Raw genomic sequence first — 11,195 nt, 5'->3', positions numbered from 1 at the left:
CAAACGGGGTAGCTCCACGATGTGCCGCTTCACAAAAAAACTAGAATCTGGGGTATAACTTCAAAGTTTTTATGAAGCTCCTCAGAGGATGCTTCAAAAAACTCTAGAAGCTGGAGTTGGGGGAAATTACCCACCACTGTCACAGTAAGTGGATACCCCTTCTTTCCCCTCAACCAATCAAATATATTTTTTCCATCAAATTTTCTATTCTTGAAGCTGGAGCTACATGGAAGTCAAGCATTCCCTTGATAGCGGTATAACTTCTGTATGAAATTGCTCCAAAGTGAATGTGATGAAGTGAAGCTGATTTAGTGAGCAAATATGTAGAAGTACGACTACTCGAAATTGGCGTCATCCGTGTGCACAATCCTAAAGGCCGTGCTACATCTACTTCAGACACTTCTAGTTTTACTTAATTAATTCATTGTAAAAAAAATAGAAAATAATAAGCACACTGTAATGTAGTTTAAAAACAGTAATATGAGAAGACGCACTAAGGCGAGGAACAACTAACAAATTGTTGTCTGAAGATAGAAGACCCAGTTGCTAACAGTTGATTTCATCTGAGGAATGTTAGCTTTAGTACCATGCATTTTTCTCCACAAACAATTGCCTACTCAAAGTGATCCCCTGGATGTCCATTAGGTTCTGGATGGGATACACAATTTACTTTCTGTGAGTTCAGTAATTCGTTTCCTGCATAACAGCCAACACAAGTTATCTTGAAGAAACACTATATTTCTTCTATATACTCATGAAAAAAGAATTGTTATCTTGCAAAAATACTGAATCGTATTTCCTTTTAACAACGATCTCAGCCGTAAAAGAACTTTCATCAAGTTTAGAGAATATTATCTGAAGTACTATCTAAGTGACACCATACTGGTAATTAACTTAACAATTGACTACCCAAAGCGATCCCGTGGATGTCCATGTCATTCAGTATTCTCTTGCATAACTGTGATTATGAAACTAATCTTATACCTTATTTTCTTTTGTGATTTTTTTGCATGTTTACGTACTACTTTGTTTATATCACTCCTCGAATTTATATATAGTACCAACTTTAGTAATATAACTCCGCCTATGTTGTCTCAGCATAGCCGGTCCCAAGCCGGGGTAAAGGAGGGTTGTGATAGGCGTGGCGAGCCAACGTGAAAAACCCAGCGACTCTTATGGAGATGAGACCCAAAGGAAACTCGTTGGGGCATAACCCTCTTAGCGACGCGCCACATCGGAACCCGGGTGTGGTGTCAAATGGGCAAGGGCCGGCCGTCACCCCCTTGGTGGCGCGCCGTATCTTGATCTGGATACGGTGATAAGTGAGCAAGGGTCGGGTCACCACATCCTTAGTGGCGCGCTGCACCGACGCCCTGGTGTAGTGAAAAATGAGCAAGGGTCTTCGCATTTGACTCGACGAGTGCGGAGGGTAAGGAAGTTAGCCGAGCCTAGGAGGATACGCTTAGGTAGCTGGAACGTAGGGTCCCTGACGGGTAAGTTACGGGAGCTAGTTGATACGGCGGTGAGGAGGCGTGTTGATGTCCTATGTGTCCAAGAGACCAAATGGAAGGGACAAAAGGCGAAGGAGGTGGAGGATAGCGGCTTCAAGTTGTGGTACACGGGGACAACTTCAAACAAGAATGGAGTAGGCATCTTGGTCAACAAGAGCCTTAGGGATGGAGTTGTGGACGTTAAGAGGCAAGGGGACCGGATGATCCTTGTCAAGCTGGTAGTTGGGGACTTAGTCCTCAATGTTATCAGCGCGTATGCCCCGCAAGTAGGCCACAATGAGAGCACCAAGAGGGAGTTCTGGGAAGGCCTGGAGGACTTGGTTAGGAGGGTACCTATTGGTGAGAAGCTCTTCATAGGAGGAGACCTCAATGGTCATGTGGGTACATCTAACACAGGTTTTGAAAGGGTGCATGGGGGCTTTGGCTATGGCATTAGGAACCAAGAAGGAGAAGATGTCCTGAGCTTCGCTCTAGCCTACGACATGGTTGTAGCTAACACCCTCTTTAGGAAGAGAGAATCCCATCTAGTGACGTTCACTAGTGGTCTACACTCTAGCCAGATTGATTTTGTCCTCTCTAGAAGAGAAGACAGACGCGCTTGCATTGATTGTAAAGCGATGCCTGGAGAGAGTGTTGTCCCTCAACATAAGCTTGTGGTTGCTGACTTCCGCTTTAGGATTCGTGTCCAACGGGATAAGCGCGCCAAAGTCGCTAGAACAAAGTGGTGGAAGCTCAAGGGGGAGTCCTCCCAGGCTTTCAGGGAGAGGGTCATTAAGGAGGGCCCTTGGGAGGAAGGAGGCGATGCAAACTTGATGTGGACGAGTATGGCGACCTTCTTGCGGAAGGTCGCTGTAGAGGAGTTTGGGGTGACCAAGGGAAGTAGAAGGGAAGCTAAGGACACCTGGTGGTGGAACGATGAGGTCCAGAAGGTTATTACGGAGAAGGACTGTTTCAGATGCCTATATCTGGACAGGAGTGCAGCTAACATGGAGAAGTATAAGGTGGCGAAGAAGGCTGCAAAGCGGGCGGTGAGTGAAGCGAGAGGTCGGGCGTATGAGGACCTCTACCAACGTTTAAACACTAAGGAAGGCGAAAGGGACATCTATAAGATGGCCAAGATTAGGGAGAGGAAGACGAGGGATGTCGGCGAAGTCAAATGCATCAAGGACGGAGATGATCAGCTTCTTGTGAAGGATGGGGCGATCAAGCGTAGATGGCGGGAGTACTTTGACAACCTTTACAATGGAGAGGTTGACAGCTCTACCATTGAGCTAGACGACTCCTTTGATGATACCAGCATGTGCTTTGTGCGACGTATCTAGGAGTGTGAGGTTAAGGAGGCGTTAAAAAGGATGAAAGTAGGCAAGGCGATGGGTCCTGATGGTATCCCCATCGAGGTGTGGAGAGGCCTTGGAGACATAGCGATAGTATGGCTAACTAAGCTTTTCAACCTCATTTTTCGATCAAACAAGATGCCCGAAGAATGGAGGCGGAGTATTTTAGTACCAATCTTTAAGAACAAGGGGGGTGTTCAAAGTTGTACTAATTACCGCGGAATCAAGTTGATGAGCCATACTATGAAGCTATGGGAGAGAGTCATTGAACACCGCTTAAGAAGGTTGACAAGCGTGACCAAAAACCAATTTGGTTTCATGCCTGGGAGGTCTACCATGGAAGCCATCTTCTTGGTATGACAGCTGATGGAGAGATACAGGGAGCAAAAGAAGGACCTTCATATGGTGTTCATTGATTTGGAGAAGGCCTATGATAAGATACCTCGGAATGTCATGTGGTGGGCCTTGGAGAAACACAAAGTCCCAATAAAGTACATTACCCTCATCAAGGATATGTGTGATAATGTTGTGACAAGTGTTCGACCAAGTGATGGCGACATCGATGACTTTCCGATTAGAATAGGGCTACACCAAGGGTCAGCTTTGAGCCCTTATCTTTTTGATTTGGTGATAGATGAGGTCACAAGGGATATACAAGGAGATATCCCATGGTGTATGCTCTTTGCGGATGATGTGGTGCTAGTCGATGATAGCCGAACGGGGGTTAATAGAAAGTTAGAGTTATGGAGGCGGACTCTAGAATCGAAAGGTTTTAGGCTTAGTAGAACTAAAACTGAATACATCAGGTGCAGTTTTAGTGCTATTAGGCACGAGGATGGAGAGGTTAGCCTTGGTGGGCAGGTGGTACTGGAGAGAGACACATTTCGATATTTGGTGTCCATGTTGTAGAAGGATGGCGATATCGATGAAGACGTGGGCCACCGAATCAAGGCTGGATGGATGAAGTGGCGCCAAGCTTCTGGCGTACTCTGTGACAAGAGAGTGCCACAAAAGCTAAAAGGCAGGTTTTATAGGACAGCTATCCGACCTGCGATGTTGTATGGCGCGGAGTGTTGGCCAACCAAGAGACGACATATCCAACAGTTAGGTGTAGCAGAGATGCGCATGTTGAGATGGATATGTGGCCACACAAGGAAGGATTGGGTACGGAATGACGATATACGAGAGAGACTTGGGGTAGCACCGATTGAAGAGAAGCTGGTCCAGCATCGTCTCAGATGGTTTGGACATACTCAACGGAGGCCACCGGAAGCGCCGGTGCATAGCGGACGGATAAAGCGTGCTGAGAATGTTAAGAGGGGTCGTGGTAGACCAAACTTGACATGGGAGGAGTCCGTTAAGAGAGACCTGAAGGTTTGGAATATCGACAAAGACTTAGCCATGGACAGGGGTGCGTGGAAGTTAGCTATCCACGTTCCAGAGCCATGACTTGGCTTCGAGATCTTATGGGTTTCAACTCTAGCCTACCCCAACTTGTTTGGGACTCAAAGGCTTGGTTGTTGTTGGTTGTTGGTTGTTGTACCAACTTTAGTAATATAAGGTGGGGGCATAACAGTAACTTTTTATTCTAGGAACATTCATACCTGCTTACCATCAGAATATTTACCACTATGTCTGTGCTAAAATCTGATTTGACTTTTTGCAGATTAAGTGAAACTTAGCGTACTGCTACAAAATCAGAGTTTTATAAGATATTGTTGCCATGGCAACTTCAGTTTAATTTAAGATAAAGATATAACTACTGTTGATCGTTGTGTTTCTTCTTCCCAATTTTACCCTTCTTAGTTTACTCACTACAAAACTATATATGAACTTCGTTTTTTTTCTAGGTTACTCAGGCATCATAAACGTGAACTGGACATATATTGCGTTGCAGTCTTCAGTTGAGATTTTTTAGAAGTGAAAAACAGTAAGGAAGGGCGGAAGGCCACTACTGAGCCATTTTTAGACTTTAATGGATACTGTACACATGGTATGGTGAAAGTTAGAGATAATTCGAGTTAGCCAATTTGATATTCACTCTTTGTGCTCTAATTAACTAAATGAGATAAATTTAAGTCTATACGACACATGACATTACTAAGTTCTCTTAGTATGTATAAGACAAATATGTTGATTACTATTTATTGTAGTTAATTGCTAATTTAAATCGATGTCTGAAAGAAAAATGAGTGCTTACACTATACTTGATTGTCGAGACATACTCTTGATGGTAGCTCTTCGAGTCTTAATACTCAATCTTTGTTGTTGTTCCCCTTGCAGATTTCCTATGGAGGTCAAAATCCTGCATGTAACCACCAGTTTTTCAGTTCACGAACCTGCACTTCTGGATCACATATATAATAAAGGAAATATGCAGCTCATATAATTATCTATACTTCCATTTCTTATAACAGGTGCGCCTATGAAAAGTTTGCCGCAACCCTTTTCTAAGACAAAAATGTGATATTCTTCTTTTCCTCCCATAAGAGCATATAATTATCTGAACATGTAACCTGTCCGGTCATCACAGCGAATTCAGGTGTGCATGCTACTGAGCTTTGCAATTTACCCAGTATAAATTATCTAAGCGCCCACAATTGATCACCAAGCAATAAATCAGTAGTTGAACAGCTGCTGCATAAAACCGGGAGCCACACAGCTGATGCATTGCCATCAGTTAACAAGATGGCGGAGCAGAGTAGATCTATAGCAGCAACGGTCTGAAATTCTCTAGCCACGTCACTGCATCCACGGCTGCTAATCTTATCAATCGTTGGGGGGGGGGGTTGGTTCAGTACCTTTCTTGCGGATGCAGTGGTTGTGGTCGCGACAGCAGGCGTCGAGGTTGTCGCAGGGCTCCTCCCACCGCTGCCTGCCACCGTCCATGGACACTCAGATCAGAAACAAATGACAAATACAATCCATGGATTCGAGACAGGGGGTTGAAGGGCACGCACCGTCGTAGTTGAGGGCCGCGCACGAGCGCCCTGGCTGCACGGAGGCGCCCGCGGAGGAGGATCTACGGCCTCGGGCACTCCGCCGGGGCGCCGTAGGAGGGGGCTCCCTGTCGTCGCGCGTCCAGCCGTCCACGGCGCCGTCGTCCTGGGCCTGGTGCGAGGGGACGGGCGGCGGCGTCCTGCTCCATCCCCGCGAGCTAAGGCGAGCAAGAAACTCGGCGAGGCGGCGGAGATGTCAACATCAATTGATCCCCTGCTCCGCTCGAGATAGGTGTGAGCGTGCGTGCGGGGAGGGACGACGGACGAAGAAACAGGAAGCGGACGACGGCGGAAGCGACGGGATGTGAGGGGAAAGATCGGCAGACGGCGGCGGCAGATTGGTTTCTCAGTTCCTCGCCCATGTTCTTGGAGACGGCGGCGGCTACTGGCTAGTTTTTGCTTTCCTCTTTCGTGTTGAGGAACAACTTTTTGTTAAGGGGAGGCCACGCACCAACGGTCACAAGACCAGGTGGGGACGCACAGGCGGGCGAACTCGGCCGGCCCATTGCCAGGCAAACCAGGCCAGTTCTTTTTGTAGCTTTTTTGTGCTTCTAAAAGAATAAATTTGATTGGGCTTCTAGAATAAGCTGGGTAGGGGCAGTTTATTTTAGCTTATTCTAAAAGTTACCAAAAGAACTGGCCCTAACACAACGCTGCATCGGTCCACTGTAGCTCATCAAAATACTGCAGCACCTTCCTATAGCTTGTAGACTCAACAAAAAATCCTTCCCGTAGCTTCTCATTCAAAAAATTGAGAACAAAATTAGAAAAAGGGTGAACATTATTTTTGGAATTTTATTTGGGAAACATAAACAAAAATTGGAATTACAAAAAAGAACTTATTGAAAAGTGTCAAAAAATTCAAATCTAATAAATTTTGAAAAACTTGCAGAATTTCTGAAAAACTGAACAAAAATTTAAATTACCCAAACAAATTATATTTTTTATTGAAAAGCGCGAAAAAAAATCAAATTGAATAAATTTTGAAAAAATTGTAGTATTTCTGAAAACAAGAAAAAATTGAAATTCTGATCATTTTCTACATTTTTAACATTTATTAATTTTTGTGAAAAATGAACAAAACCTGAACATTTTTTTAAAACATAAATTGTTTTTGAAAAACATGAAAAAAAATCAAATTATGAACTTTATTTTTAAACACAAGAAAAATTGGAATTCCAATTTTTTTTAAATGTGATTTTTTTTTTAAACTATGTAAAAACTAAAAGCAAGGAAAAGAAACATAAAAACAAAAAATAGAAAAAGGAAACCGCAAAACGTAGTAAAGAGGAAGAAAAAAAAATGACCAAATGTGTTTTGAGGTACACGTTTCACTTTAAAGATTTAATGGTTGGGACTGTCTTTTTCATAGTCGGATAAAAATCAATTGGGTTTCAGTCATTTTTCTTTTCAACCAATTACAACTTGACAAATGTCCCTCTGCACTCTATCTCCCTGTCGTGAATGTATTGCCCTTCCGGTGCCTGAGGGCGTGTTTGGTTGCATTCCCTACCTAGCATGGTTGTTCCCACCTAAGACATGGTCAGTGTAAACATGTTGAATAGATGCATTTGCTGTTGTTTGATAGTAATGTATGTTTTGATACATGCTGAGGTGAGACTTTGTTTGGTAGGAAGAGGGAGGAGGAAGAGGTGCATTGCGAGGGAGGAAGAGGAGGGCCGGCGGGGCGCGGGGAGAGGAGTCCCGGCGGGGAGGAAGAGGGCGAGGCCGCCGCGGGGGCTTGGGAGGAGGAAGAGGAGGGCCAGCGAGGCTCGGGAGGAGGAAGAGGAGGGCCGACGGGGCTCGGGAGGAGAAAGAGGAGGGCCGGCGGGGCTCGGGCGAGAAGCGGCTCGGGAGGGGCGCGATGCGGCGACCGGGGCTCGGGAGGGGCACGATGCAGCGGGGAGGGAGAGGGCGAGGCCGGCGGGGCTCAGGCGAGGTGCGGCAGGGCACGGGAGGGCGAGGGCGAGGCGGCCGGGGAGCAGCGGGGCGAGGGAGCTGGGCTCAACATAGCTCTCCTCCACGAGGGTGCTGGGCTCAGTTATGCTGGGGCCTTTTTTTGCTCTGAGTAGAGCTTTTACACCCTACCAAACACACAAAAGTGGATTGACAAGAGAACTGCTGCCCTCTCCTTGATGCAGGCTACCATACGCGTCCTGAATGTATGTACATTGTGTCTCAGCTTAACAGCCCCACAAAAACAGGTTTTTACATTAACCCAGTTTCCAACCCGTTTAGAACAACGACGGAAGAATTAGGCCTCTCCCTTATAACAACATCATCAGACCCAAATATAGAAAGAAACAGAGACTACACTAAAAGCGAAAAACTGGACTGAACTAGGAAGTGCAGCCACCGGCACTAATCTGAATTGTAAAAATTACATTTACTAAAACGACCACAATCTAATTAGTTCACACTATAGGAGAATCACATCAGGTCCCCTTTCCAAGTCACCTCTCTCTCTCTGATGCTTCTGTCAAGTACATCAGTCCATCGGCAGCACTCCCTCATATCAACATGATGTTTATCAATCCTTTGATTTCTGTTACAATTTGCAAAAAAAGGAGAACATAAAATAGTTATATGTTGCAGCTGGTAGATATTGGGAGCACTTCTAAGAGCTAGTAGACACTATAAGCACTGTATACCATATTAAAATTCTAGCCATCCCTGGATCATGATTGCACTCAACTTTACATAAAAAAATGAGTATTGTATGCCATATCTGGCCATGTACATCAAAACTGAATGCAAAAAAATAAGCATGATCTGCACAATCAGAGGTCGATAACTTGATATGATGGTATGATGCATTTAAGGACTGTAGCATGCAACATCTCCAGGTGTTTTCAGTTGTGCTTGATTTTCAAGATTCTGTGCAAACTATCAAACAAATCTGTGTGTGCTATTCTTACAGTCAGTCAAACATCAGGTTGTCAAATTCAAACCTTCTAAGATGCTAGCAGTTCTATACCTCCCCAACACTTGTTCATTCACTGGGTCATGAAATGGTGTGGTTTTCACAGGGTAGATAGCAGAATTTTATCCTGCTCCATTAAAACTCTAAGCAATCTCAACCTGAACTTTCAAGCCTTCTGGGTCACCAAATTTCAATGGTCACAAGTTGAACTCTGCCGTTGAGATATTTGAAAACAAGATTTCATATAATCCTTTCCAAGCTTGATTAAACAAAAAATATTTTCAACTCCAAAAAACATGCACCATTAATAATGGTTGTGTGCTGATGTTCTTGGATACAAAATGCAAGCAAATAATAACAGTTCTTGAGTTAACAACTTAATGATATGGTTCATGCGGTCAAAATAAAGACTAAAACTAACTCTCAACCAAAAGTAACAACACTGATAACACACTTCACTGTTAAATCAACACCTTTTTGCCTCAGAGAAAATCATTTTTTGCCTCAAGCAGTGAGCACTTTGGGTACTCCCTTCTTTTCACATGATCAGTCCTCATGTTACCATAGTGAAATATGGCAAAAGACTCAATCCCAGCGGTCATTATCTTCTTCAGTGAGATCCTCTGCCTTTTAGTCCAGGGGTACCTGCCAAGCTTCTTGTCCGGGCAATTGTCACACTCCAACCCACAATACAGGAACACATCCTCTAGATTGACCGCCGCCGCCAGAACACGTCTGACATAACTCACAAAGCAATCTTCAGATTCAAAGCCAAATATTACGAGTGTGACCAAACTGTGGTGTTGGAAATCTGCTGCGGCTGAGTCCCACCCTACACCCTTGTTCTCACAATATGATTCTTCTTTCCTCTTATCCTCGTCCATTTCCATTTTACACTCATGATCCCACACCTGCATGGAAGCAAAAAGGGCCGAGACAAACATAAATTGTCAGTAGAGCAGTCACCTTTGGTATCTGGTGAGACAATCTTGCAAAACCTTAAGCCCATGTGGCAAAAAAAATTCTTCAGGTAAACACATACCGTTATGTATAGCTCCTTCAGCAAGGGCGCAGCTTCAAGAAAATATATTGTCCAGGTGAGATCATACCCTTCAGGAAGATTAACTATATTCAAAAACCTTAGTTGGCGGAAAACAGATGACAAACATTGCGTCGGACATTCTGGTTGCACCCAAATCTGCAACGAACAAGCACATAATGAGATGGGCACAGAAGAAGTGAAGGCACACAGCTTGCAAAGCAACAATCTCGACTTACCTTTTCGGATTCAAATCCCAACTTCAGATCTCGTATAGAGGTACCACTAAGAAACTCACTTAACTTCACCATTTTGTGGTAACTAAGGCCGAGATTTGTTAGGCTTATAGCCTCCAGCAATGGGACATGACCAATGAACAGTGGATCTTGGAAATCCAGCCAGCCTTGAAAGACCATCCTTGTGAGTTGAGGGAGCCAGTTCAGCATAACTCGTTCGAGCCTACAGTGGACAACACTAAGCTCACTGAGATGAGCGTGTTCAACTGGCACTGTGCTGCAATCACCAGAGTCACAATTGTACAATCGCAGACGCTTCAACCGCTTGCAAGCGATGAGGACATTGGATATGTCTGATTCACCAAATCTCAAATTCTCGAGGTCGAGGGCAGTGAGACCACCAAATGCACTTGGACAGGCATCAAAGAACAGCATGAAATTTCTCGCAGAGGTGACCAGATCATCCTCAACCATTTCAATGATGTCATATTTCCCTGTCATAACGCTGAATTTGACATTCTCGACCAAGTGTGACGCCATGGCATGACCAATGGATATGGGGACATCATCTCTCAGGTAGAAAGTGGCCGACAGAAGGCGGATGGTGTGTTCTCCAGGATTTCTGCGTGTCAATATGCTCTCTACCGCTTGAACCACGGCTCCGTTGATGCGAACCAATTCATCATCAGAGATGTCGGTGCATGAAACGCCATCGGGCAGGAAGTGCTGAGCACTTACTATAAGCCGAGACAGCTTGGCGCATAGGTCCACCGCTTGGAGAGGATGCTGGTTCTTGCAGCCTCACGGACAGCGAGACGGTCGAGAATGTTGACCAGAACGTCATCAGGCAGTGCGCTGAGCGCATCAACTTTCTTGCCTTTCTGCATTTGGCATGAATGAAGACAAATAAGAGTTGATTCCACACTAATCACAAACAAGCAAATTTGATATTCTCAGATATGCAACATCTAGACAGTCACAAGCATGTAATTTCAATGGTGCAAGACACTCAGACTTCACATATTCTTTTGCCACCCGAAAATAGCAATTATCAGAGATGCAATCTTGATGTAGAAGTGCAAAAACTAAATTCCACTTCGATTAGATTCTATATAAAGGGTTCTCTCTGAAAACAAAAGATCAGCTAAGGAAA

At 44.6% G+C, this 11,195-nt stretch overlaps 1 pseudogene; it reads right to left on the bottom strand.

The window, feature by feature from the left end:
* Nucleotides 1-5,142: 5,142 nt before the first annotated feature.
* LOC123396341 lies at nucleotides 5,143-10,929 on the bottom strand (annotated as a pseudogene).
* Nucleotides 10,930-11,195: the final 266 nt, after the last annotated feature.

This window comes from Hordeum vulgare, chromosome 1H (genome assembly GCF_904849725.1).
Source record: "Hordeum vulgare subsp. vulgare chromosome 1H, MorexV3_pseudomolecules_assembly, whole genome shotgun sequence".
In the NCBI taxonomy this organism is placed as follows: domain Eukaryota; kingdom Viridiplantae; phylum Streptophyta; class Magnoliopsida; order Poales; family Poaceae; genus Hordeum; species Hordeum vulgare.
This window is presented reverse-complemented; position numbering and strand designations above follow the sequence as displayed.